The sequence below is a fragment of the Mustela nivalis genome (assembly GCF_964662115.1).
Source record: "Mustela nivalis genome assembly, chromosome: 1".
In the NCBI taxonomy this organism is placed as follows: Eukaryota; Metazoa; Chordata; class Mammalia; order Carnivora; family Mustelidae; genus Mustela; species Mustela nivalis.
The window spans coordinates 102131830-102158682 of NC_139020.1; the positions used below are offsets into that span (position 1 = coordinate 102131830).

At 38.9% G+C, this 26853-nt stretch overlaps 1 protein-coding gene and 1 long non-coding RNA gene across 3 annotated transcripts in view; one reads left to right on the forward strand and one right to left on the reverse strand.

Moving 5' to 3' along the window:
* Positions 1-26853, forward strand: part of LOC309871580 (uncharacterized protein) — a gene marked incomplete at its 5' end in the record, with an annotated part of 709738 nt that overhangs the window by 607710 nt on the left and 75175 nt on the right. For both annotated transcript variants that reach the window (XR_014315356.1, XM_082744737.1), the window contains one exon: positions 6816-6865. The remainder of the gene's footprint in view (positions 1-6815; positions 6866-26853) is intronic.
* Positions 1-26853, reverse strand: part of LOC309871618 — a 110795-nt gene that overhangs the window by 50008 nt on the left and 33934 nt on the right. The window lies entirely within an intron of this gene.

The following is a 26853-nucleotide window of genomic DNA, read 5'->3' on the forward strand; positions in this document are numbered from 1 at the left end:
CTCAATAAATTGGTTGTTGGACTGAATTAAAACTGATTTGAGTGCTTGGTTTTGGTTTTGGTTTATTTTTCTTAACCTCACGTGGACACAGATTTCCACAGATAAGTGATGCCCTAATAATGCCCAACAGTTGAGGTTTTCCTCGGTCCCAAATGTATTTGATTGTAATCGATTATTTCATAGCCTAATAATGACCGTCACAGCACCCCAGAATAAGCAGATGATTAGTCCAGGTCCTTGATTCTTAGAAGACCAGAGGAAAACAGTTTAAAAATGTGCCGTGTACCTTAGTTGGGAAGCCTTTCTTAATACTTCTCCCATCTGAGGTTAACACCTGCTTGCCTCCAAATTGCCACACTCTCCTATTTATAGCTATCTTATGGAACATTTTACTTTCTATCCTGGATTAGAATGAACTGTATCTTTCTCTCTGCTGTATTATTCCCTAATTGAAGAAATAAGTGACCGACCAGCAATCAGCCCAGTGTCTGGCAAGTAGTTGGCCCTCAGTGAATATGTGCCAAAAGAATTCAGAATGAGGAATCCATAATTTCTCTTTCACGTGTCCAATGTCTAACCTCCCTCGCTGTTGAGGCTCACTAAAGAATCTCATGCTTGAAATCAGTTAATGTATCTTAATTTTCTGTGGTAACTGCAATAAATTGGTAACAAATGTTCCATTATTAATTCATTATGTAGGCTTCTCTGCTCCAAGATTAAAAATCTATACTAATTTTTCCACAGATGAACTGTTTCTCATTCCTTTAATTACTACATGACTTTTTTTTTTTTTTTAATGGCTTTATGGACCTTAAGTTTGTTATTTTGGGCCAAGACCACACAGGCCCTTGTTGGTCTTCAAATTCCGTGTACGCCATGGTCTCTGTATTTTCAGAAACACCTATGTGAAACACAAATTAGGTTTCTTGGACTCCTTCACTCCTTAACCCATCAGTTCTTCATGTCCCTGCTTCAGTGAAGCTGGTTTTCCTTCAGCAAACTTGGGTATATTGCCCTGCCTTTCTTTCATTTGACCCACCCTTCCTTCCTTCCCTTTTTCCTCCTTCCTTCTTTCCTCCTTCTACCCCTCTCCTTCCTTTCCTTTTCTTTTCTTTTTTTCTTTTTTTCCTTTTCTTTTTTTCTTTCTTTCTCCCTCTTTTTTCCTTCTTTTCTTCCTTCCTTTTTCCTCTTTATTCTTTGAAATAAGGTGCTTCATAGCTCGATCTTCTAATAACCCCACTTCCTCACGATCTCCCACTGTACCAGATTTCTTCACAGACACCATCTCATTGGCTTCCTGCAGGCTAAGGATTATGCAGATGAAGAAGCTAAAATTCAGAGAGATTAAGTGGCTTGCCCAAGGCCACACAGCTAGTTACAATTTCAGGTTTTTAATTCTTTACTTGATTTACCTATGAGAACAAAATCCAGAAGGCCCTCTTTTCTTAGTTGATTCGTGGAAGGAAATTGCATAATGTCTCCCAAACAGTGTGAGTCAGCTGAAGGACTTTCTCCAGCAATTATATCAGTCATTATAAAAAGGGAAATGTGACCTTGTACTGTGCCTACATCATCCTGTGAACATACGGATTCTGATTCAGAGCATCTGAATTTCTAATGCGCTCTCAGGGATCTGGGAGGGAAGCGTGGTGCCTCCCGTCCATAGACCTCACTTGGAGTAGTCAGGTCTGGTGGACAGAGTGAGGTTCGGGAATTGGAGAGACTTGATTCAAGTCCTGGTTCTTCTGTTTACTATGACTCTGTGCAAGCTACTTAGCCCTCGTGAGCCTCAATTTTTTCAACCTTAAAATGAGGACAATAATATATATCTTACTCCCTGAAAACCAGGGAAATTGACTTTTAGTGAATGGGCCTATTTCTGTCCACACTACTGTCTGATTACAATCTTCCTAAGTTCTCCCTGCACTCAGAGACTTGCAGGAAGCCTCACTGCCTGGTGAATTATGTATAAGTTCCTCCCTCTGAGCCTCAAACCTCCAGGGCAACATCATCTTTCTAGCTTATCTCTCCCTGCTTTCTACTCATACCTTACTTGTAGCTAACACATCAGATTTCCTACTTCTGATTCACCTTTGTTCCACCCAACCCTCATCTCATCCACAGAAATTCTATCCTTTCTCAGAGTCCTTTCTCCAATCCCAAGTTCTTACTAGGAGCATTTTTTTTTTTTTTTAAGATTTTATTCTAGACAGAGATTGCCTAGTAGACGGAGAGGCAAGTAGAGACAGAGGAAGGGCAGCAGGCTCCCTGCTGAGCAGAGAGCCAGATGCGGGGCTCGACCCCAGGACCTTGGGATCATGACCTGAGCCAAAGGCAGAGCCATTAGCCCACTGAGCCACCCAGGCGCCCCACTAGGAGCATTTTTGCTGCTGTCCACTGCCCCCGCCCGACTCCCAGCTCCTACTTTGTATGTCTCTCTGGCATTCGAATCCTCACAATATTCCATTTTTAATCTTTGGGTGGTTTCTTTTGTATTCTATCTTATGTTCTATTTATTTCTGTAGTTAATCTCTTTCCTGTTAGACTCTACTTCCCATGAGGATGGGGAACAAGTACTCAGATATCACAATGGTAAGAGCATAGCTTTGGGGCACACAGACCTGGGTAGGTACCTCACCTCTGCCGTTTGCCAGCACAAGCCACCTTAACCTGTCTGAACCCCAGTTCTCTCATCTTTAAAGTAGGTGCCAGTGCTACCTAGCTTACAGAGTTACTGGGAAGAAATGTTATCTATAAAACACCTCACATAGTATAAAACACCAGCACATAGTGAGGGCTCATGTCAGCGAAATTGAAGAGATGAGAACTGACTCTGTAATCCCAGCGCAACTCAGACATTCATTCTAGTGTGTGAGCAACTGGACCCAAGCCCAGGCTCCCGACTTGGGTGAGCACTTTCACATTTTCTTTTCTGGCTATATTTAGGTCAGTGTAAAGTCTTATCAGAATATTCCATATTCAGTCTTGTTCAAATCGAACTATATTTGTTGTTCTAGTGTCAGTCGGTATAAAGTGATAATGAATGTTGGTTATATGTATGGTGTGGTTAAAAAAAAAAAAGTCGGGGCGCCTGGGTGGCTCAGTGGGTTAAGCCGCTGCCTTCGGCTCAGGTCATGATCTCAGGGTCCTGGGATCGAGTCCCGCATCGGGCTCTCTGCTCGGCAGGGAGCCTGCTTCCCTCTCTCTCTCTCTGCCTGCCTCTCCATCTACTTGTGATTTCTCTCTGTCAAATAAACAAATAAAATCTTTAAAAAAAAAAAAAAAGTCATGTGTTTTAGTTCAACTTGGGTTTGAATACAAGTTGCCACTCTCTAGCAGTTCCTCTGATCTCTTTGAAACACAACAATCTCAGAATTTGGGATGTTATTCATTTTCTTCTTTATATTTATCTGTATTCTGAGGATTTTTAAAAATAAAGAGCATTTTATTTCTGTAGCGCACAGACAATAATAATATTCTCTTGAGTGACAGTGATAACTTTCAGTGCCCCAAATCTCCACTTTTATAAGTCTAATTCACATACATGTTTATCAGTTTTGCTTGACTGTTCCTTGTTTTTGTGAATTTAAATATTTTATTTGAGTAATTGATAAGGGGCTGTAATTGCATTCTTTTTTAGTTCTTATCAACTAATTAAAAAAAATTAAATAGATCAACAAACTGTATCACTATTCAGTTTAACCTTTTAGGGGATTTTTTTTTTAATTTTTTTAAATAACTACAAGTTAAATGTTGTCAGGGTAGCCAAAGTTGACTCAATGCCTAGACACAATGCAAGAGATGGATCCAAGTTGCATCTAAACTTAGGGCAGTCAAAGGCAAAGTCACAGCTAAGTCAATATGTTGCTTTATTAATGTGGGTAAAGAAGGTTTTTTGAAAGAAAAATAGAAAATGGGGCAAACCTTGTTTTAATCAAGGAGTATATGGAAAGAAAATTAAATGCCTATATTAAAACCTATTCTTTTAGACTACCAATAACATTTTCCCGTAGCCTCAAGAGACAGTCGTAAAACAATGGCTCATAGTGCTTTTAGAACAGGAACTGAAGTTGTGTACTGTGCATGTATATATAGTCCTACGTAGGAGGAATGAAATGTTTAAAGCTGCTGTCGCCCCTTGGGGGGAAAAAAGGAAAAAAATGGGATTCTGAGTCGAGTATGTATGCATTTTCTGTTTCTCTGTCTTGTGGGTCTTTATTGCTAAAAATATTTTTATGAAATTGTTCTGTACTTCGTGTGGTCTTGTTTGCTCATTCTCAAATCTCAAACCATGGCATAGTTATGAAACATCTTGAGTTATTAAAAGTGGAGAAATTGTATTTTGTTTGTGAACTGAAGAGCAGGCCAAGCAATGTCTTCAGAAACAAAGATTTTATTTTATATGAGAAAAAAAGTTAATTTTCATTATAAGCTACAATAAGATAGTTCTAGGACAAAGAGACGGGAATTGTTACTTGGAAACTGTAATGCCGGAACTGTCTACGTAGCACAAATGAAGTAGAGATTGGTTTCTTTTCTTTGGCTCATTTGGCCAATGTAAAGCATCTTACTGGGTGATCAAATCTGGAAAAGCCACCTTGAGATTTCAGTTACCAACCTATAGCATATCACTTATCAATTTAATAAGAACAACAAAGAGATATTTAATTTTACTTCATGCAGCATAAACTCAGATTGAGACATACTCTATCAGATGTTTGAGAGCATGGGCTTCAAGTCCGACTAACATGAGTGTGAGCCCTGGGTCTACAACTTGCTAACCCTAAGAACTTCAACAACTTTAAATTCATGAAGTCTGTTTCCTCACCTGTAATATGAGATTGTGCCATATTTCATTAGTTAAGATACACATTCTTTAACATTTTAACATTGGAATGCACATTACAACTGATGGTGTATCTTAGCAATACTTTTTCTTCTTGTACAACCTATGGAATCTGATAGTCAACTAAATAATTAATATATACTTCCTAGAATCATTTTGAGATATAAATAAAATAATGTTGTAAAATCTTAGGTTCTAGAACCTGGCCCACAGAAGACTTAATAAATAATACCCATTAAAACGTTGTGCACTGTGATTCTTGTAAACTCCAGCATTTTCCTATCTTTTTATTCCTAATTTGTGTTTGCCAAAACTAGAAGTTAACTTCTTTGCAAAATCCTTATGTTGGAACAGTCTGCCTGCTGAATTGTTCATCAGATTTCCTCAAATTTCTCTGGCAGCAAGATATTGACCCTAAATCTGAAATCTGAAACATGGTCAGAATAAGGGCTTGTGCAAGTCCTCAGTGATTTGTCACAGAACAAGCAGGAGTAAGTAGTCAGTGCTGAGCATCCAATAAGCACCATGTAAGTGCTGCTGAGAGGGAGGGGGTAGCATGCATAGAATAGTTAAGTAGCATCAGGTTCTGGAGCCAGACTGGCTGGTTTGAGTCTTGGCTCTTCGCCTTACAAGCTGTATAATCTCAAGCAAGTTACTTGACTCCTCTGTGGCCTCCATTTCCATCTAGGGTGTTGTGAAAATTAAAAGAGCAATGTCCATAGTAGGTACTTTATGAGTTTGCTATTACTGTTGAAAATATACCCTTCTTATGTTTAAGTTGCTTTAAAAAAAAGAAAGTCAGTTTTCTGATACTGAAAGGGAATATTTGAGTCAATTTACTTTTCCAGCAGGCGATTGTTATAAGGCTATTAGAGGCTTGTACCATGTAAAACATACAACCTACAAACAGTGTCTTTTGAGGTATTTGTGATCATGCAACCTAGCTGATAAACACTTGCCTATCTGCAATAAAAGTGTGACTAAAAACAAAGTATCACTTAAGTTTGAGGTTGCTTCCAGCAGTCTCTGGATTGTCTATTATCTTGTTATGGCTTAAAACACAGTATTACATGGGTCTGCCTGTATCCCCAAGAAAGGATCATCGTGACTAGGAATTTTAGAGTGGGCTCCTTCTAACGTTTGTTCACTTGTAACCCATATTATTCCTTTTTTTTTTTTTTTAAGTTGTGATTGTGACTGTTGTGCTTAGAACAGCTCTGGCCATTAAGCATGTACTTATCTCCAAGCATGAGACTGGTTGTGGCTTTTTACTCATTGATCAAACCTACTAAACACAAAGAATCAACTCTGAAGTGAAATAAAGCTTACAATAGTTAATCAGTATTTTTTGAGGGGTAATTATTCACATGAAAAATTGTAATCGGTATTATTTTTCCATAATCAATGCATATTTTTAGCTTTTCTCTTCTTTTTGCTCACATTTTGTTCACTCTCTAGTATCTATCACCACTGTCAGTATCAAGAGACTATAGCACCATGTATGGGAGCATTTGTGTCCCAATAACATAACTCCAAAACTCAGTCTATCACTGAACTAGCCCCTAAATCTCCAATAAGACTTGTCCTTGCTCGTGTCATAAGTCTACAAAGGGCAGGGTGGCCATCCTTTATGCAGTGGCTCTGCCATCTAATGTATGCCTTCCAAGGTCATCCAAGTAGGGAAAGCAGACCTTGAAGGGCCTCTTTTAGGAACCAGTCCTGGCAATGACCTATGTGGATCCCATCCAATTCCATTAGCTAACACATGATCTTCTGGCCCTAGCCAAATTACAAGGGAGGATGAGGGAAACCATCTTTCTTCTTGCCCAGGAGGAGAAACTAGTGTGGCCAATACATAGCATTTTCTCTGCCACAGCTTCTTACTAGGTGTATCACTTGGAGCAACTTGTCTACTCAGAGCCTCAGTATTTTCATTTGCAGAGTGGCAATAACAATACTTATCTTGCAGAGCTGCTGTGAAGATAAATGAAGAGAGGAATGTAAAGCACTTAGAGTATGGTAAGTACTTCATGATACTGTTGTGCTTTAGTTCTAATAATCAGTAATTTTCCCATAAACACACACACACATGTGTATGTAGCTCCTGAGGTATGAGCACCTGAGCTGTCTGCCCCCCCCCCAGTCTAGCTCTCTGCTGATACTTTCATTCCTGCCCAGTCTGTCCAGGGTTCAGGACTCCAGGCTGCTGAGAGTCTTGGCCACAGAACTGACATCAGTGTAAGCATTGTACTATAGGTGCTGGGATGAGAGGAAACCAAAGCCAAGGCATGACATTGAGAATGCGCTCTAGTTTCTCCAAAAGTCTTGGAGGGGAGGATTTTGAGGGAATGAATTCAAGGGGTGGAGGACAGAAGAGAAGACTCGCTAGTTGTGTGAACTCGTGCTTAAAGTAGACCCTAACTCCCAATATAGCAGCTGCAAGAAAGGGGACAAATGAACACATATTGAGCACTTACAATGTAGCAGGCATCATGCTAGGGCTTTCACACGGGTGACCTCATTTAATTCTCACAGGGATCCTTAGGGAAGAATCACTAACCCCCGTTCCCAGTGCAGTTAAAGTAGTCACTCAAGCAGACATAGCTACTAAGTGACACGACCAAAAGGAGTCTTCGAAGTCCTAGTGTAGTGCTCTTTGTATGACACCACCACTTCCTGTGATCCTGAGCTGTGCTGATGACCAGTAATCCCAGAGAAGAGACAGGAAATGTATCCTTCCTCAGAGGAGCAGGAAGTAGATCCATTTACCTCCTCAAGCAACCGGCCTACCCCCACCTCCCACATGACCACAGAAGCTTAACTCAGGGGCACGGGCAGCCTAGGTTACAATGTATTTTCAGTGGCCCCCCTCCCAAACACACACAAATACATTCCTGTCCACTTGCAAATGTGCAAAATTAATTTCATGAGGCAGTGCGAATGTAGATGGGTTCTTATTAACATGTATGTGAGATCATTTTCTTTTGGGGAGTATGTGGAGGATAGACTGATTTTACTGAGTTGGATGGAGAAAGCTGATCAGACCAAAGCCACGGCTCCTTGATTTCATAATCTGACAGCCTGGGCAGTGAAAAAATGTCCAGAAGTTTTGAGCCCCCTCTAGCCATGAAGACCTGGAATATGGTGGTAACGCACCCCACAGAACAGTCCCATGAGATGAACCCTAAGTACCATGCCATAAAGTGCCCTCAGGGTATCCAAGTATATCCAGAAAAACCAAGGGATTTGGGGCTTGGCATTTTATAGGAACAGTATTAAAACAGAACTACGTCTGCAGCAGCAGAACTGAAATGAATATAAGACTAGGTTTTTCCGATCTGTCAAAATAAATTTACTTGGAATTGTGAGCAACATAAACTCTGTAAGTTCCATTCTCTGCCTCTGTTTCTAGCACATGTTAGGATTCTACCGACTGATTTGGACAAGTATAAGAAAAGCTCGTGACCCAACATGTCCCTCACACTTGTAATATATTTCAGAACTTCTTTTGTCATTTCTATGATACAGTGTCTTCCTTACCATTAATTGTCATAGATACTACTTAAAACAGGGTTTTCTTGAATCCACATTATACTCAGAGGCAGTACAGTATAGTGGTTGTTGGTGAAGAGAATAAACTCTGGAACCAAAATACCTTTGTTTGAAGCCAAGTTTCATCATGTACAAGCTGTCCGACATTAGAGGAGTGACTCCTGTATACCTCAGTTTCCTTATCTGCCAGATTCAGATTTAAGAGTGCTACCTCATAAGTTTGTTTCAAGGATTAAACAACTTAATGTATGTGAAGCACTTGGCAAAGTGATTGACACATAGTATAAGCCCAGCTCTCTAGCAGGAACCTCGGCAATAATGGAAAGGGGCCAGTGGGGAAAAAAATCCGAGCTCCAACCACGGTCACCATGCAGTGGGATGGAGAAGAGCTAACACAGAGCAGCTAAAATTTGTCTCATTCATCTATGTCTCAAAAATGAGAAGCAAAGACTAGTACTTCTCAAACATTCATGGACTTATGTAGATCTTGCTAAAATATGGATTTTTAAAAAAGATTTATTTACTTATTTGAGACAGAGGGAGTGAGCGCATGCAAGCACAGGGGAGAGGCAGAGGGAGAGGGAGAGAGAATCTCAGGCAGACCCCCCATTGAATTAAGAACGCGATGCAGGGCTTGGATCTCATAACCATGAGATCGTGACCTGAGATCTCACAACCATTAGATCAAAACCAAGAGTCAGATGCTCAACCAAGCCACGAAGCACCCTAAAATATGGATTCTTATCCGTGAGGTCCATGCTGCAGTCCGGGAATCTGAATTTATAATAGGCTTCCCAGGGACACTGATGCTACTAGCCTGCATACTTCACATTAAGGAATAAGGGTCTGGAGAACACCTAGTTCCTAAATGCTGCATAGGCTCTTTCTCTAGGTAGAAAAAATCTTCCAGGGATCTTTCCTTTTATCCAGCCGCTTTTGTCGTTTTGACCATGGGTCATGGGCCAAGAAAATGTTTGAAAATAAGTATTGTTGCAGAGGAAAAAGGCACAGGTTTTCTATCTTGAATTATATAAAATATTTTTCATCCTTAAGCATTTAATGATTTTCCCCCTTAGAATCCAAAATTGGCTTCTCCTTTATGCTCATTAATTACAAACTAAAGGACTGAGATGTTTATCAAGGTAGGCAAAGTGTCTCCATCTGCTTTCCAAATAGAGATGGCATCAGCAAAACCAAGCATCCTCTTGTCAAATGATGACCTTTGCCAAGCAACCAGTCCTTTAACTCTATCTAACCTCATGCACATTTCAAGGGAAATGTAAACCACGTTTGTGTTCCACTGACACATAAATCATTGACATTTTTCATAAAAATATTTCCAGTTGTTAAGGGGTTTTAAACTGCCCAGCAGGGTTTTGCTAAGACCAAAGTTGGACCTTCACAGACAACCAAGCTAAATTGCATTCCAAGTTTAAAAGTCTAAATCCAATCAGATGACCATTTTTGACCTTGTGGTTTCACAGACTCAGGCAAAATTAATTTTTAAGCATTTTAATAAATTTCTTCACTATCTTCTATAGATAACTCCTTATGCTTCAAGAGTAAGTGAACCCATATGATAAGATAAGCGAAGAGTTAAATGTGCGTGCGTGTGTGTGTGTGTGTGTGTGTGTGTGTGTTTTAAAAAGCATATGGAGGGGGCGCCTGGGTGGCTTAGTTGGTTGAGCGACTGCCTTCAGCTCAGATCATGATCCTGGAGTCTGGGAACTCTGGCTCCCTGCTCCGCAGGGGGTCTGCTTCTCCCTCTGACCTTCCCCAGCTAAGGCTTGCTCTGTTCATTCTCTCTCTCTCTCTCTTTTAGATAGATAGATAGATAGATAGATAGCATATGGAGGGGAAAAAAATCAACAAGTGTCGTCATTTTTACTTTTTTCTGAAGCCAGCAAAGACCTCAGGAAGAGTGCCTACATCCCACTGTCAAGTTACCTGTGGCAAATTTTTACTTCTGATTCCACCGCATTAAACCTTAGGCTTTGTGGACCATACCACGTATTCATCTGCAAGGGCAGCTGTCATAAAGTAGCATACACTGGATGGCTTAAACAACAGAAATGTATTGTCTCACAATTCTGCATTCTGGAAGTCTGAGTGAGACCCAGGTGTCTGCAGGGTTGGTTCCTTCCAAGGGCTTTAAGAATGGGTTCCATGCCTTTCTCCTGGCTTCAAGGATTGCTGGCAATCCTTGGTTTTCCTTGGCTGCATTACCCAGTTCTCTGGTTTCACCTTCCCGTGGTGTTCTCGCTGTGGGCACGCCTGTCTCCCAACTTCCCCTTTTTCTAACGATACCGGTCATAACTGGCATAGGGGCCTGTCCTGCTTGTGTTAGAACTTCATTCTAACTTAACTAATCACATCTACCATGACCCTATTTCCCCAACTAAGATCACATTCTGAGGTATTAGGGATTAGTTAAGACTTATGGATTTGGGGGAGTAAGAGGAGGACATGATTCAACCTATAACATACAGTGTCCCAGCTGCTCAACTCAGCCTGTTTAGTGCAAAAGTAGGCATAGAAAATTGGGATGCCTGGGTGGCTCAGTTGGTTGGACGACTGCCTTCGGCTCAGGTCATGATCCCTGAGTCCCAGGATCGAGTCCCACATCAGGCTCCCAGCTCCATGGGGAGTCTGCTTCACTCTCTGACCTTCTCCTCGCTCATGCTCTCTCTCACTGTCTCTGTCTCAAATAAATAAATAAAATCTTAAAAAAAAAAATTTAAAAAAAATACATAAACAGGCATGACTGTGTTAGGTAGGTATTTTTCCTCAGAAAAACAGGCAGCAGGGCTGCAGGCAGTAGTTTGCAGATCCCAGTCTTGGAGTATCTCTGATCTGTTCTGAGTGTGAAAAAAAACAGGAAGAGATCTGGCACTTGGCAAAAAAAAAAAAGAGAAGAAAAAAATGTTGCCAGTTTTGGGAATACCTATTATATTCTAGTCACAGTAGTTTACATGTAGCTTTGATATGCCTCATGTTTATATTCAGATATAATCTGAGCTAATATACCCAGCCTTAATTCAGGGAACTGATACAAATTTTATTATGATGACTCTAGCTGTCATGACACATTTTGTCCTGGGGTGTTACTATACTCTAGAATAACAAAGCCTCATGCTTTTGATTTTTAGTATGAATTTGTCCCAATACATTAACAATTATTTATTATTTTTAATCCCTTTAGAAACATATGTATATTTATCCTCATAAATATACATGTATATTTATTTTTATATAATTAATATTTCTGGAGGCACTATATTAGGTTGTATACAATGACTCCTGAACAAGACACATACATTGTCTCCAGGAATTTCCTCTTTCCTTGAAGATGTACACAAAGGAAATAGGTAATACCATAACACATTCAAACAACCTCCTGAGATTCCCATATATACCTGCCATGTAGGGGAATTGCTTTGTCCTGTTTGGGCCCATATACATGCATAGACATGTGAATCTTGCATCTTCCCTTATGGAAACTTACAAGGAACCAAATTAGAGAGTTCTGTATAGGGTCATAGATATAAAAGTGCTTAAAAAAGCTTTCACAGAAAGCTTGAAAGTTGACTGTGCAGTAAAGAAAAGAATTCAATCAGGCACATACTATATATTTTGCAATAGTAGCAGAGGCCATGCTCCCACTTATATTAAAACATAGATGGGGCTTATTAATGTCCTTTTATACTAAAACACTAGGCCTCTGGAAAACCCTGGAACTCTTCCTCCATATGGTTATAAAGGTGGCCAGAGTCAGAGGCCAGAATCTGCTTTAAATTTTGGGAAAGAGATGTACAAGTAGCGAGTGGCCTTATTGAGGATGAAATGAACCCACTCACAGGTTTCAGTATTGGATGTTAGAGGTTCATTCATCTTCAGCAGAGATGTCTCACGGAATCACTTACTTGGAGTGCCCCAAAATTGGCCTTATATTTAGGATCTAAAAGAAAATACCTGCGGGATTGTACCAATTATAAAATAGGTCAAATTTGGGGGCCAAAAAAGTGGACCATCTGCCTTTAATCAGGTTTCTTACTTAAAAGGTTTTCAGTTCAGACAGAGATTTTCAGAGAAAGTATCAGCTATGATGATACATATATAAAATTGCTATCTGACCTGAAATGTCAGAAGTATGTGGCCTTGATAATTTTAACCATTTTTAGACCCAATAAAAAATTTTAAAATCATAATTAAAAGACGATCGTTGTCTTCTAATTATGGAAACACCGCCGCCATTTCCTGACTGCTACACCTGAGACCTTCAATAATACAAGCCAAAATCTGCCTTTTCATATAATGTTTTGATTTATTAACCACATATAATGAATTTCTTATCTTATTCAAATAAGATTTGAGCTCAAGGAATAAAACTGGAATTTATTTCACAAAACAAACAAACAAACAAACAAAAAAACAGTAAAGCCTGTCCCATTTAAAGAAAAAAAAAATCTAGTAATTCTTCTAATTTCTTTGATTTGTTAAGAAGCCATTGTCTCATTCTAAGAATCTTCTACGTGTTTGTTTGAATGTGGGCCAACTTCGCTCTTTTCCTTCTACCTGTATTAAAATGAAGAAAAGAGCCTTCAGTCTTCTCACAGAACTAGAAAAAGAGGATGGAAGTAAATGGCTTTTTTTCTTCTCAACACTTTGTAAACTTTAACTAAGAAATGGAGCACTCCAGTGTGTCAATGCAGAGTAATGATAATATTAATAATGATGGTGATGATGATGATCATGATGAATTAGACAATATAATTCTCCTCTTATTCTAAGTGTGGAAACTGAAGCAAAATGATGAAGTGCCTTCCCCAAGATCAGTGGCTCCACAATTAGAACTTGGGCCTTTCCTCTTGTCACACCTCTTCTTCAGAGGAGAACAAATATCACTAATGTTCATCCTCCCCAGGAGAAAACCATACTGGCCCATTCAATGGCCAATTAGAATAAATTGTAAATTAGGACAAATACGATAGGTAATACAAAAATCAAAAGCTCTCTAAAGAAAAGGAACAAAAAACCTGAATAAATAAGCTTAACGGTCCATTGTTTGTGGGGAAAATGATGAAATTATCATCAAAATATTCTATGAATTGAGAATGACGATAAATTTTTATGTGGGGGAAAAAAAATCTACCTAGGCAAGTAAGACTCTTGCTGGACAGGTATTAGTTTTTATAAAAGGGACATTAGTCTGTGTCTGATAAGAGATAAAAATACGCTTTGTGTGGATTTTAGTATACTGCGCAATTAAGATTCTTTATATTGACCCATATTTAAGGGAATGCTTGTGACTGTGCTAAGCATTTGGACATTAAAACCGTGTCTGCACAGGAGAATGTTCTAATTATCCCGGAATCAGCCCCTCAGAGTCTGAGTCACTCAGGTGAAAACACTCTTTTCTTTAGGAGCAATTTTAGGGATACAGGTTAACAGTAAATACTATAATGCTTCGTTTGGCCTGTAAAAAATAAACGTAGTCTAAATATCAATGTACAGATGCCAAACCTGTGTTTAAATAATGTGCCAGGCTACTTCCCTTGTCAAAACTCTGGGTGAGGTGTTGTTTCCACATGTAGGGACATTAGCCCAGCAATGCAAGAAAAAAAAAATCTTCATTTGGACAGTGCATCTTTCAGACGTTCCCTTCTTTTATTGATTTGTTTTCTCCTGTCCCTTTTCTCCTTCTTTTGTTTCCTTATCATAGCTTCAGGTTATTACGTGCAAAGTATTGATGGGAATGGATGGTTTTGGTCGATGGAGAGCTAATGCATCCCTAATCCCACTATTGTTGTAGAGTTATGCTTTACTCTGGTCTCTGATGGGGGAAAAGGTGCAAAGCTGTTGATCCTAGTTTTATTTGTCACAAACCCATCCATCAATCAAGCGCAAGCATGTCTGAATGCTGAATGACATGTGGGTCTCAGCTGAAAAAATTCGATAACACTGTATTGTCAGGTCTCTCACTCCTTTTTTTGATAAGAAATACATTTGACTGAAACAGATAAGCATGCAACTACTAAAGACTTGAAGAGAAAAAGTGACATATTGGCACCAAAGGTTATATATCTTTGGTATTAATGATACTTATGAGTAAATAAAATGGGAGGGGGCAGCTGCAGCTGGAGACATACAACATCCCTAAGGCTTGGGTATGTTTAAGTATCGTCGCTCTCCTACTATTCAGATTTTCAAATATTAATCTGACCATATTTCACAGTCGACTACCCTGGTTAAAATGCAAGCAAATATGCAATTGGTGAAAGTGGCCGGGTGCAGGGAATCAAAGCGCACTTGTTTACACTGCTCTGAATAATACAGACAGATCCCTTTTTGTTATGGATGGTAGGTAAATCCCATGGAATATTTTTATGTATGTATGAACTCGTAAGTTCACAACTGTCTCCTCTTGTGAGTGAAAGCATTTGGGGGGGGGAGCTCTAATTATTTTAAACTGGAAATATATATGCATGTCATTTTAATAGTGACTTAACTTATAATTACAGTCTCAAAAATGGTTTCTGTGTGTCCCTTTTATTCTAGTTACTAAATTAGGTTCTTTAATACATTATGAAAGCCTGCCTTTTCAGTTATACACAATTTTCTATTCATAGTTATTTCAAGATAATTGCATTTGGAAATAGTTAAAACATTAAAAACAACACCAGTATAATGTGATTTTAGGGGCAAAATTAATCAACAAATCAGAACATTTTTAAAAAACCATTTTATTTTCTTGTCACAACATTTTAGAGAAGACAAGATTTTTTTAAATGACCTAAAAAAGCCCATCAAGAAAGGTAACAAAAAGACAGTCCTGAATTAGAGGGCACTAAGATGAACGTTTTGTAGCCTTAAGTATCACCATGCTATGAAAGTAAACCATTTTTCTCTGTTCAGTGACTGGGGGCTAGACAACTGCAAAAAATCAATGTGGGAGTGCTTTAGATTTGTGGGGTAAATTACATGTGCTTGGCCGCTCCATTGTATCTGCCCTATATTCTCTACAAGATACTTTAGATGGAACCGTCACATAATACATATACTTTATATTGATTTTTATAAATTTAACAGAACTTGAATTGAACTCCATAATAAAGCAAGAAGAGAAACTGTATCTCCTTCAAATCCCTAATACCTCAAGTATTCTTGAAATTAACTAACTATTAGCTCCCAATTCTGAATTCATGGGGGGAGCCAAAAAAAAATCTTCTGATTCTTAATTCTCCAACCCTTCTGTGTTACTGCCCTTATTTACATTTTATCTTAATTTCCTTACATCTTTAAAAGCGTTTTTTTCCCTAAAGAGTTCCTAGGAGGGGTGAGTTGGCAGTGGGAGCCAACTGAACTTTTGAAAGTTATTAGAAGTTTTGAACAGAGACCTGTCTGTTGACTGTTCTTTTGGATTTCCAACTTGCTTTAGTTTGCCCTCACTTTGCAGTGATTTTAGGCTGATGTGAATTCTGTTGCCATTTAAATTAAGTATTTGAAGCTACCCTAAGTGTTTGAGCAAGGGTTCAGGGAGCCTGTGGTTATCCTAAGGGCAGCCTCTCTCAGCCAGACACTACCTATGAGGCTCCAGACAATGGCAATGGAGAGAGAAGTAATTCAACCCCTACGCAGAGAAATACTGTGAGGTTGTTCCAAACCACTCTGGATATCCAGGTCTTGGACTCTAGCCAGAACTATAACCCAGTCTCCACATATCCTTAGAATAAGAATTTATTGATTCTGGAGTGGGTTACTTCCAGAGTGAGTCTCCAGGGAGAATATAGTCTTTGTAATTTTATTCAGGATGAGATACGACAGCAACATCAAAAATAAAAGGAACCATCTTGGGATGTAGTGGCTCCTCTCATCCAGAAATGCCTTGGGGAGAAGGATGAAATGTGCAGTAAAAGGGATTCATGTTCTGGTGGCACTTCAAAACTATTTTTGAAGTATTTTAGAAAACATAAGGATATTATAGACAAGAAAAGGAAATCATTCATAATGCCATCACCCATCAGTGACATCTGTTGCTTTTCTATGATATAGGATACGTAATACAGTGAAATATAGAGAAACAGATTATTGACTTCATGGGAATGCTTTTAATGTGGCTAATTCCATATTAATAATCCCACTCCAAACTTCCTCGAATTAAAAAAAATCATTAGGAGATCTATTATTTAGAAGTGACTTGGAGCCTTTTTTTCCCATAAATGAATGTAAAGTTATCCAAGATAAATAATATCTATTTTCCCATGGGATAGAGAGTTTTGAACTCTACTTTCCCAATATGAAAGGGTCTAGAAATAACACTTTCCCAATGATGAAAGGATCTAGAAATAACTCTTTCCCAATGACTATGCAATAAAGTTTTGTTAGCACTACTTAGCACAGCTCTCTCTCTCAATTTCTCTCTCTCTCTGTAAAAACATTTGACCTTGAGAACTTTTATTATCATAAATATTTTCAATCAAACCTTTTTTTGAAGTCAAAACTTTTTTTTTTAAATGAGAAGAACTTTTTTAAAATTAAGGAAATAGACATGTATAAGACTACTCTAAAACTCTGTTAAAGACTATGAAACAAGGGGTGCCTGGGTGGCTCAGTGGGTTAAGCCTCTGTCTCTGGCTCAGGTCATGATCCCAGGGTCCTGGGATCGAGGCCTGCACTGGGCTCTCTGCTCAGCGGGGAACCTGCTTCCTCCTCTCTCTCTGCCTGCTTCTCTGCCTACTTGTGAATTTTGTCTGTCAAATAAATAAATAAAATCTTAAAAAAAAAAAGAATATGAAACAAGATTTGAAAAAAAAATTAAAAGATACCATTTTTCTTATTGAGAAGTCTCAGTATGGTAAACAAATTCTAAGTAAATAAAAAGAAAAACCCTAATACCATCTTTAACCTTATAGACTAATTCTTAAGTTTATTTGGGAGCATACATGTATTATCATAGCCTGAAAAAGTAGAGAAAAAAATTAAGAAAGGACTTTTTTCTGCCAGGTGGCAAAGTACACTGTAAAGCTTCGGTAATTAAACAGTGTGTGTTCTGGGAATTTGTATCCCCTGGGTCCCCAGTTCTGATGATGTTCACATTTAAATTGTAGTGTTCTAGAGCCTAAAGCACTCTTCAAACCTGAAGGGGGAGAGAATAAAGCAGTAGCATCAATGAGAGACCTTTTCTTCCTACCAGTCTTCTTCAGATTTGACTCCTGGCAAAGGACCGAGGGGGAAGTAACAGCTATCATAGTATCATAGGAGTACATAAAGAACTAAGAAACTTGATGCACTATCTATTCTTCCATCTTACATTGGGGTAGAATTCATTTCCCAAGGGCACATGGAATATTTTATACTGTCCCCAAACCCCATCCCCACTGTATTAGTCAAAGTTATAGTAGCTGTGCCTTTAAGTAATTTAAAATCCTCCCCCAAATAGTTATTTTAAAATTAACACCGTTATAGAAAAGAAGACAACCCTACCCCAAAGCTCACTCAAGCTTTTTTAGATCTGATTATACAGAGGAAAAAAAAAAAGAAGAAGAATTACATGATTTGAAAAAGTAGAAACTGTCGCATGGCTTTTAGGCCTGGCCCTGATTCACAAATTTCCCAAATTCTACCAAAACAATTGGGTATTAGTAAAGCCGACAAAGCAATAGAATAGAAAAAGAGCCTTGAAAGACACTCTGAGAATTTGGTTTTGATAAAAAGTGAGATTTTAAATAAATAGTGTTGCTCTCATATACTACTGGACTGAATGTAAAATTGGTAAGCCAGTTTAGAAGTCAATTTTGCCAGTTTAGAAGTCAATGTCTGTCAAAATGAAAGACATGCAGAGCCCATGACCCAACAATCCCACTTCTCCATATCTCCCTGAGAAACACTGGCACGTGTGCATAAGAAGACAGGTACAAGGATGTAGCACTAGTTGAATAGTAAAAAATGGAAAATTATAAGTGACCATCAACAGGGGACTGGCTAAATAAACTCTTCAGGAATCACACTATATGTATGATGCATTAATAGGAAAGGATGAGATAGATTTCTCTGTATGGAAAGAAAAAGATCTGCAAAACATGCCACTGAGTGGGGGAAAAAAAAAGGAGGAAGTTTCAGAATATTACCCCACAAAGTAGTGTATGCTGAACTATATATACTTCATGCCTACACCAATCATCATGAAAAAAAAATCACATTAATTTTCACTTCTCTTTATTTATCTCAAACCATACACAAAAAATGTATTTCTTATGGATTAACAACTTAGATGTGACTTGTTTTCAGACTATAAATGAATAATACACAGTCTCTATCCTTAAGGCTCTTAAAATCTAGATGGAAATCAGACAAGACAAGATAAAATTTACATTAAAAATAATGTGTATAGCACATGGTTAGGATGTTTGTCAAGCTTTCAGGACACCTGAAAGCAAAGCAGGAAATGAGAAAAGTAAGACAAACCAAGGAGCAGGCAGAGCTATGATGGGCCCCAAAGCTGGGAGAAGTGGTAAGACATGAGAGAGTAAACAAGCCAGGCATGAGAGGCCCTCTTCATCCTGAGGGGGAGAGCCATTGGCAGGTGAGGGGGTGCAGAAAAAGGTGATATATAATGTATTATATTTATGTTCACGTATAATAGTAAAGAGAAGAGTGCATCAGGTCATTAATAGTCATCAACACATATGAAGAATTTGTTCTCGAAAATAAGCAGAATTCAGGAATGAACCTCAAAATTATATTCTTGCTCTAAAACCGTGGAAACCAAAGACTTAAAATCTTACCAGAATTTGTAATCTGATTAGGAAGGCAAAATCTTCGCACACAAAAATACAGAGTCCATATGTCAACCTGTGGGGTGGGGATTTCTATGCAGTAGTGTTTAGGCAAGACATGCTCTGATCGAGCCCTGCATGGGGCTCTCTGCTCAGGGGGGAGCCTGCTTCCCCCCACCCCCACCTCTGCCTGTCTCTCTGCCTACTTGTGATCTCTCCCTCTCTCAGTCAAATAAATAAATAAAAATCTATTAAAAAAAAAAAAAAAGACATGCTCCGAAAGAGATTGAAACAGCCCCACAAGGCCTTCTGAAGGGAAGAGACAAGACTTGCTGGGGAGAGAGAGAGAGAACAAGTATGGGGAGAGGGGATGGAATTTGTGCTCATAATCAACAAAAGCTACTGTTTATCCAAGAAACATTCGCCAAGCCTTGGGTCAGATGGCTGTTGGATGAATGGGTAGAAATGGCCCATCCTGAAGGGCCTTCACTTTCATTCTGTTACGGGAAAAGAAAAGCTACTCGTCTGGTTGGAATAAAAGCTTTCCTGAGGGGGTGATTTAGGGCAGGGGAACTGTGTGTGTGTGTGTGTGTGTGTGTGTGTGTGTGTGTGTGTTGGGGAAGTGACATACAGTTCATAAACTCTTGCAGACATAGATGGATAAAGACCAATGAGAACTCTGAAGGCAAACATCGTCGTTTCATAGTGTATCCTACGATGTGAGCAAACACGCGCCCGCGCACACACACGCATGCGCACAATCTCTGCAATGCATAGTTAGTACCTACTGTCCGCAATGTACCCTAGGAGACGCCGCAAGCCCTTAGATGGAAGATTTACCATAGAATACTTCATTACTCTGTGTCTGTATTTTAGCCAGAGCTGCCTTTCTAAGACTTTATTGCTAAAAATACAACCAAAATGAGCAACCTCCTTAGTGTGAGCCCAGAAGCTAAAAAAAAAAGATGACTTTGCTTTATGTATCATTTAGTTGAAGGATTTTTGTATGGAAAAATTAGATGTAAAGGTCATAGCAGGCACCCTGGGCCTTGGCTTAAAGAAAAAAAAAAAAAAAGTCTTTGTTTTTTACTTAGAAAACCATTATCTATTCATTATGTTAAATGTATAATGTACCAAAAAATATGAGGAAAAAAATCATTCATAGTTGACCACAGCTAACATTCAATGTAATTCCTTTAAATTGTGTATATTTTATTTTTTTATTATTTTTTTAAAATTGTGTATATTTTAAGTGATTATCTCCCTCAAGCTCCCTCAGGCCACAAAGCACAAGCAACTCGTTTAACTAATCCAGTTTTCTGGCCTGCTGACGTAGGGTTTTGAGTTTATATTCAGGGTAATATAGATTTCAGGTTTTGAGCTATAAGGAATCTCAGGGATTAACTTCACTACCCTAGAACAGTAGTTCTCAAAGTGTGAACCTCAGACCAGAAGCTTCATTTTCACCTGTGAGCTGGTTAGAAAAATCACAGGCCCACTCCTACCTGCTGCATATGAATCTCTGAGGAAAGGGCCCAGGAAAGGGTGCTTTAACATACTCTCCAGATCATTCCCATATGCATTCAAGTTTGAGAACCAGTGCTGGAAACAAATAGTCGCAAATCCTCAGCAAGACCTAGGGAAAATATGTTTGATGGTGCCTCATGTGACACACACTGACTTGCACAGAGTAGGTACTGAATAAATGCTTGCTGACTGAAAGGACTGTCTCCCAAACATTCCCAAACCTCCAGTCCTTTTCCCATACTCTTTGAACAGATGCCACCTAAATTTGCCCTTGAAGCGAACATTTCTTTTATTTCCCTGAAATTCCCTTTGGTTCCTACAAAAAAACTAAGTACCCCAGGGTTTTCTTCTTAACCTTCCTTGATCTAGGACCTTATTACCAAAGCGGGAGCAGCAGACCAGCAACAGGGGCATCAACCATCATCTTGTTAGAAATGTAGGAATGGCAGGCCCCACCCCAGACGTACCAGTAGTATAACCAGGTCCCCAAGTGACACAGTGACTTTTGAGAAGCAATATTTTAGGGAACCAGTGGGTATTCTTAATACTGTTTAGGTGAGTTTTGTAACAAGTACATTTCAGTATTAACTTTATATGACACTCATTTACTCATTCATTCAAGAAGTATTTCTTAAGCATCTATTGTGTACTGGCTAGATGGTATGAAAATACAAAGATGTAGACATAGTTTCAGATTCCTTGAGGAAGTCTTAATAGCTACAGTACTGAGCAGAATATGGTAAGAGTTTGTTGAGTTTTCTGAGGTTTCCCTCCCTCCCTTCCTTTTTTTTTTTTTTTAAGATTTATTTATTTTAGAGAGCATGCATATATGAGCTGGGGGTGGGGGGAGAGGCAGAGGGAGAGGAAGAGAAACTCAAGCAGACTCTCCACGGAGTGTGAAGTGCAACATGGGGCTCGACCCCACCACCCCGAGCTCATGACCCAAGCCAAAATCAAGAGTCATATGTTCAACCAACTGGACCACCCAGGTGCCCTACTAAGATCCCCTTTCTGAATACATTGCAGAATACAGTAGAAAGACCCTGTTTGAAAACAGAGGCCTGAATGCAAATCTAGCCAGGTAATGTTAGGAATGTTACTATAACTCTCTGAAGTTATCGTCCTACAAAAGTGCATAATACCTGTGTTTCAGAGTTGTTCAGAGGAGTGCCTATGCAGCTCCTACAACAATGCCTGGCACACAGTAGGCAACCAACAGTGGTGTTATTGTTGTTGTTCTTACTTCCAAGATTTCCTGTGACCTATACCCTGTCTCCCTTGACTCGGGAACACAGTAGGAGCTACTTGAATGTGGCCACACTAGTAGCTGGATCTGGCCTAACAAAGTCAAGATCTTCATCATCATTCTGTACCACTTTCTTTATATTTCAGCCTTGAATAGCACGTGAAACCTGAAAATTATGAGCATTTCTGTGAAAATCACTACTGATCTACACAAAACAAATAAGATAACATCAAATTAATTTATGCTTATACAATAGTAGAGATCTGATTATTTTGAAATGGTTTGAATCTGAGCTGAATAAGTGAGTTTTCATTAGGATGATTGGTATTGTGTACACATGGTTTCCATTCCTCTCATCCTGTCTAAACCTGAGCTCATCTCCTGTCTGGTAATGCTAGAAGCCATCAGGCCATAGAACTTGAAATAAATCTTTATTCTCCTCGCCTTTTCTCCTCTCCATCCTTTTCCTACTCCTTCTTCTCTTCCTCTCTTTTTCTCTCTCTAAAGCTACTGAATTTTCCATTCATGTCCCTTAAGAATGAGTCTTTGCTCTAGCCCTGTGCTGCTAAGTAAATGAATAACTAGATCAGCTTGACATCTTCCAGAGATTATAAAGTAGTCAAAATACTGATTAAAAATGGTGGTGGTCTAGTACCTATCTCATAATCCTTAAGAGGTCTTCAAAATCTGTACAGGAGAGATGACAATATTTTTTAATATTAAAGACTCATAAAATAGTAATTATTGTACTTCTAAAGAAAATAAAGCAAATCAGCGTACCTGGGTGCCTCAATTGGTTAAGTGTCTGCCCTGGGCTCAGGTCGTGATCCTGGAGTCCCAGGATTGAGTCCCACATTGGACTCCCTGCTCAGCGGAGAGTTTGCTTCGCCCTCTGCCCCTCACCCCACTCATGTTCTCTCTCCATCTTATACTGTCTCTCTCAAATAAATAAATAAAGCCTTAAAAAAAAAAAAAAGCAAAATTTCTAACGGCCTAAAAGATTCTGAGGAGAGGAAAAGAAAAAAATCTTAACAATTACTCTTAAATATCAAGGTCTTAAAACACAACATGTCTCATCCTTCAAAAGACAGACCCACACAGAGGGAGCGCCACACAATCAGAATTGGCATGAAGTTAAGGTGTTCCTCTACCTTATCACTTCTAACTCTTTTAACAATTAAAAGGGGCATTTTAATAAGTATTAATTATATACAGTTTTAATAATTATTAATCCAAGATGGTCCTGAGAAATGGTTGGGTAGTCATCCTACCTGAAGACAAACAAGGATAAGATTAGGAGTAGAGGTTGCAGTAGGTAAGGAGATACGGACAAATGCTATTTTTCTGCATTAACAGACAGTGTTTGATGAGATAAGCATGTTTACAAAATCTATTCACTGGGTTACCGCTTAATAGGATTTTGGCAAACTGCTTCAAAGCCTATCTCATCTCACTAATTCGGCATGCTCAGCTGTATGGAACATAGCCTGGAACTGAGTCTGAGTGGCAAAGCACATACATTCATGTGCCTAAGAAGACACAAAAGAGAAGCCTCTTAAACCTTCCCTCAAAGCTGACTGAATCTTCCTTGAAATGCAACTTATTAACACATTTAGCTAACTAATGCTAGCCATCATCCATAAAAATAGAATGTTTTATATCAGAAAATATAAGGGGCCCAGCACACTCCTAAGAGCAGAGGAGCTGAGAGCCTCATTCTGAGAGGATGGACAGAAGAATCACAAAGCATAGTCTCTGTATACTGTAAACTTGCAGCTCCTGAAGATTAACATTAACTAATGTTCATCATTATGATCTGGAGTTATCAAGAAGAAAGTAAGAATTTAAGTAGAGAAGCAGTGTCGTGACAGGAAGAACAACAGCAATGAAGTCAGAAAGACCTAGGGTGCGGTCCTGACTCCGCCATTCGCTAGCTTTGTGATATCTTAGGTAAATTATTTCATCCCTCTAAGCATCCTTAGCATCAGCAACATCTACAAAATAGAAAGAATACCTCCCTAAGGATGATAGCAATGATGAATTGTGATCATGTTTTTAAAAGGTCCAGCACTGTGCCTGCCATGTGGGAATTGCTCAGTCAGTGGAAGTTATTCATAATAATAACAATAAGTGCTATATGTTGTATTGAAGAAGAATATTATCCTTAATGGCAGTGGGGTGTTCACTGAGTCAGTTTAGGACAGCAGATGTCATGACTTGCTTAGTTAGGCATAAAAATCAAATAGCTTGGCATGGTCACAGAGCAAGAAGAGTACGAGTAATAGATCCTCACACACTGGCAGACCAGAAAGTGTAGGGGCTGGATAGGGGATGCTATCTCACAGGCTGGGTCCAGGCAGTAATAGACTACCCCAGATAACAAGGTCCTCTTTCCAGAGTTGGGCTTAGAATCCTGTGGTCACCCATTTAACCAACATGCATAAAATGTATAAGAAATTAAAATAAGAGGTGCCTGGCCGGCTCAGTCAATAGAGCATGCAACGCTTGATCTCAGGGTCATGAGTTTGAGCCCCATGTTGGGCATGGAGCCTATTTAAAAAACAAAAAACAAAAAACAACTTAAAAGGTTATTTTCATAAAAGATAAGGCTTGGAGTTCTAAGAGTAAAAAATGTTTATAAATGGATTGCACTGCCTTGAGAAGTAGTCAGTTTTCCATCAACAAAAGAGTATACAATATAATCTAAAAGCCTCTTGATATGGGCATTGTTGAATAGATTTAAGCATTGGCTGGAAAACTGAATTAAATCGCCTTACGATGTTCCTTTCTAAAACTAAAACAATATTTCACTTTTGTGGAATAATTTAGAGATTCATAAAAATGCTAAGTAAATGAGATGCTATTGTAAATAGTTTTTTTTTTCTGAATATAAAGTGAATGTAAGTTAATTGAAGAAATTCGTAAGGTATAAAAAAATATATACAACAAGAGAAAATAAATAATCATGATCTTCTTTTCTAGAGATAACCATCATAAATATTTTCCTTGAGTCTTCCTTCTATAGATTTTTTTCCAAAGTTGAGACTATATGGCACATAAAATTCTTATCCTACATTTTTTGCTGTGTTATATCATAATCATTTATGTGTCATCAAAAAATGTTCAGGCAGGAGTACTTGAGTGGCTCAGCTGGGTGAGTGTCTGACTCGTGATTCTGGCTCAGGTCATGATCTCAGAGTCCCAGCATTGAGCCCTGCATTCACCCTTGGCAGGGAGTCTGCTTAAGATTCCCTCTCCTGCTGCCCTGCTGCCCCCCCCCAAATAAATAAGTAAATCTTTTTAAAAATGTTTTAGGCAGCATTATCTCAGTACATCAAATTTGGGCTCCAAAATCATACGCTTAAGTAAGAATCCTGCTTTGCCATTTACCAGCTCTGTGAGTTTGAGCAATTTACTAATACCTCTGTGCCCGTTTCCTCATCTGTAAAATGTGAATACTATTAGGGCACCTGCATGGCTCAGTCAGTTAAGTGTCTGCATTTAGCTCAGGTCATGATCTCAGGGTCCTGAGATCAAGTCCTGAATCGGGCTCCTTGCTCAGCGGGCTATCTGTTTCTCCCCTTCCTTCTGCCCCTCCTCCCTGCCCATGCGCTCTCTCGCACTCTCTCTCTCTCTCAAATAAATAAATAGTTTTTAAAATGTGAATACCATCTGCCATGTAATGTAAATGTAGTACTACCTACCATTGTTTTATCGTTAAGAATTAAATGAGTTAATACATGTGAAATGTTTCTGGTACATAGTTAAGTGTTCAATAAATCCTAAGTATTATTATTGCTACCCATTTTCCTAATAAGAGCCATTTAGATTGCTTTCAGTATTTCACAATTATAAATAATTCTGTGATAAACATCTTTATAGTGAGCTTTTAAGATATGCTACAGTCAAAACTCTTCAGCCATTTTTTTTATTTATTATCAACTGTTTACTTTAGCTATAAAGCAATGGATGAATAGACTATTTACCTGGAACCACTGGCTTTGCCAATATATTTTTTTAAAGCAAAAACAACACATATTTATATTGTTTTCTTTGTTATTTGTGATACAATCCATAAAATTACTGACACTTAGTACATTCACAATACTATGCAATTTACCAATATGTTTTCAGGTCACTTACCCCAAGATAGTCAAATATAATGTACAGAGTGGAAGAAAGAAAAAGTTAACTCTAATTACTCTTCAAATGTCTCTCATGAAAGAGGAAAAATAACTTCCTCATTCTCAAATTTCCTTAGGAAACCATTAGGTCCAATCAGCAAATTATAACCACCTTAAATCTTTTCTGGAATGTACGTACATACTAATTAACACTTTGATGCCTTTATCTGTGGAGTCAGGAAGTGGACAGTCTACAGAGGGCGAACACCTAAAGAGTCCTGTTACAGTTCAGGCATTGTGGAAGATGGCTAGTGCAATTTACCTTCTAGAGTCCTTACAAAGATGACAAGTTATAACTATCCTCCTCCATAATACAGGTGAGGAAACTGAGGTTTGGAGACTACCTCCATGTAGTCTACATTTACACAGCTAAAAAGTAGCGGAGAGGGGTGCCTGGATGGCTCTTGGACTTTTGGTTTTTGGCTCAGGTCATGATCTCAAGGTCCTAGAATCGAGCCTTGTGTCAGGTTCCACACTCAGCATGGAGTCTGCTTGAGAGTCTGTCTCCCTCTCCCTTTGCCTCTACTCCCCATCAAACAAATAAATAAAATCTTAAAATTAAAAAAAAAAAGTAGGAACGCGTGAGTCACTTAGTGGTTAAGTGTCTGCCTTCAGCTCAGGTCAGATCCCAGGGTTCTAGGATCAAGTCCCACATTGGGCCCCCTGCTGAGCAGGGAGCCCGCTTCTCCCTCTGCCTGCCCGTCCCCCTGCTCATGCTCCCTC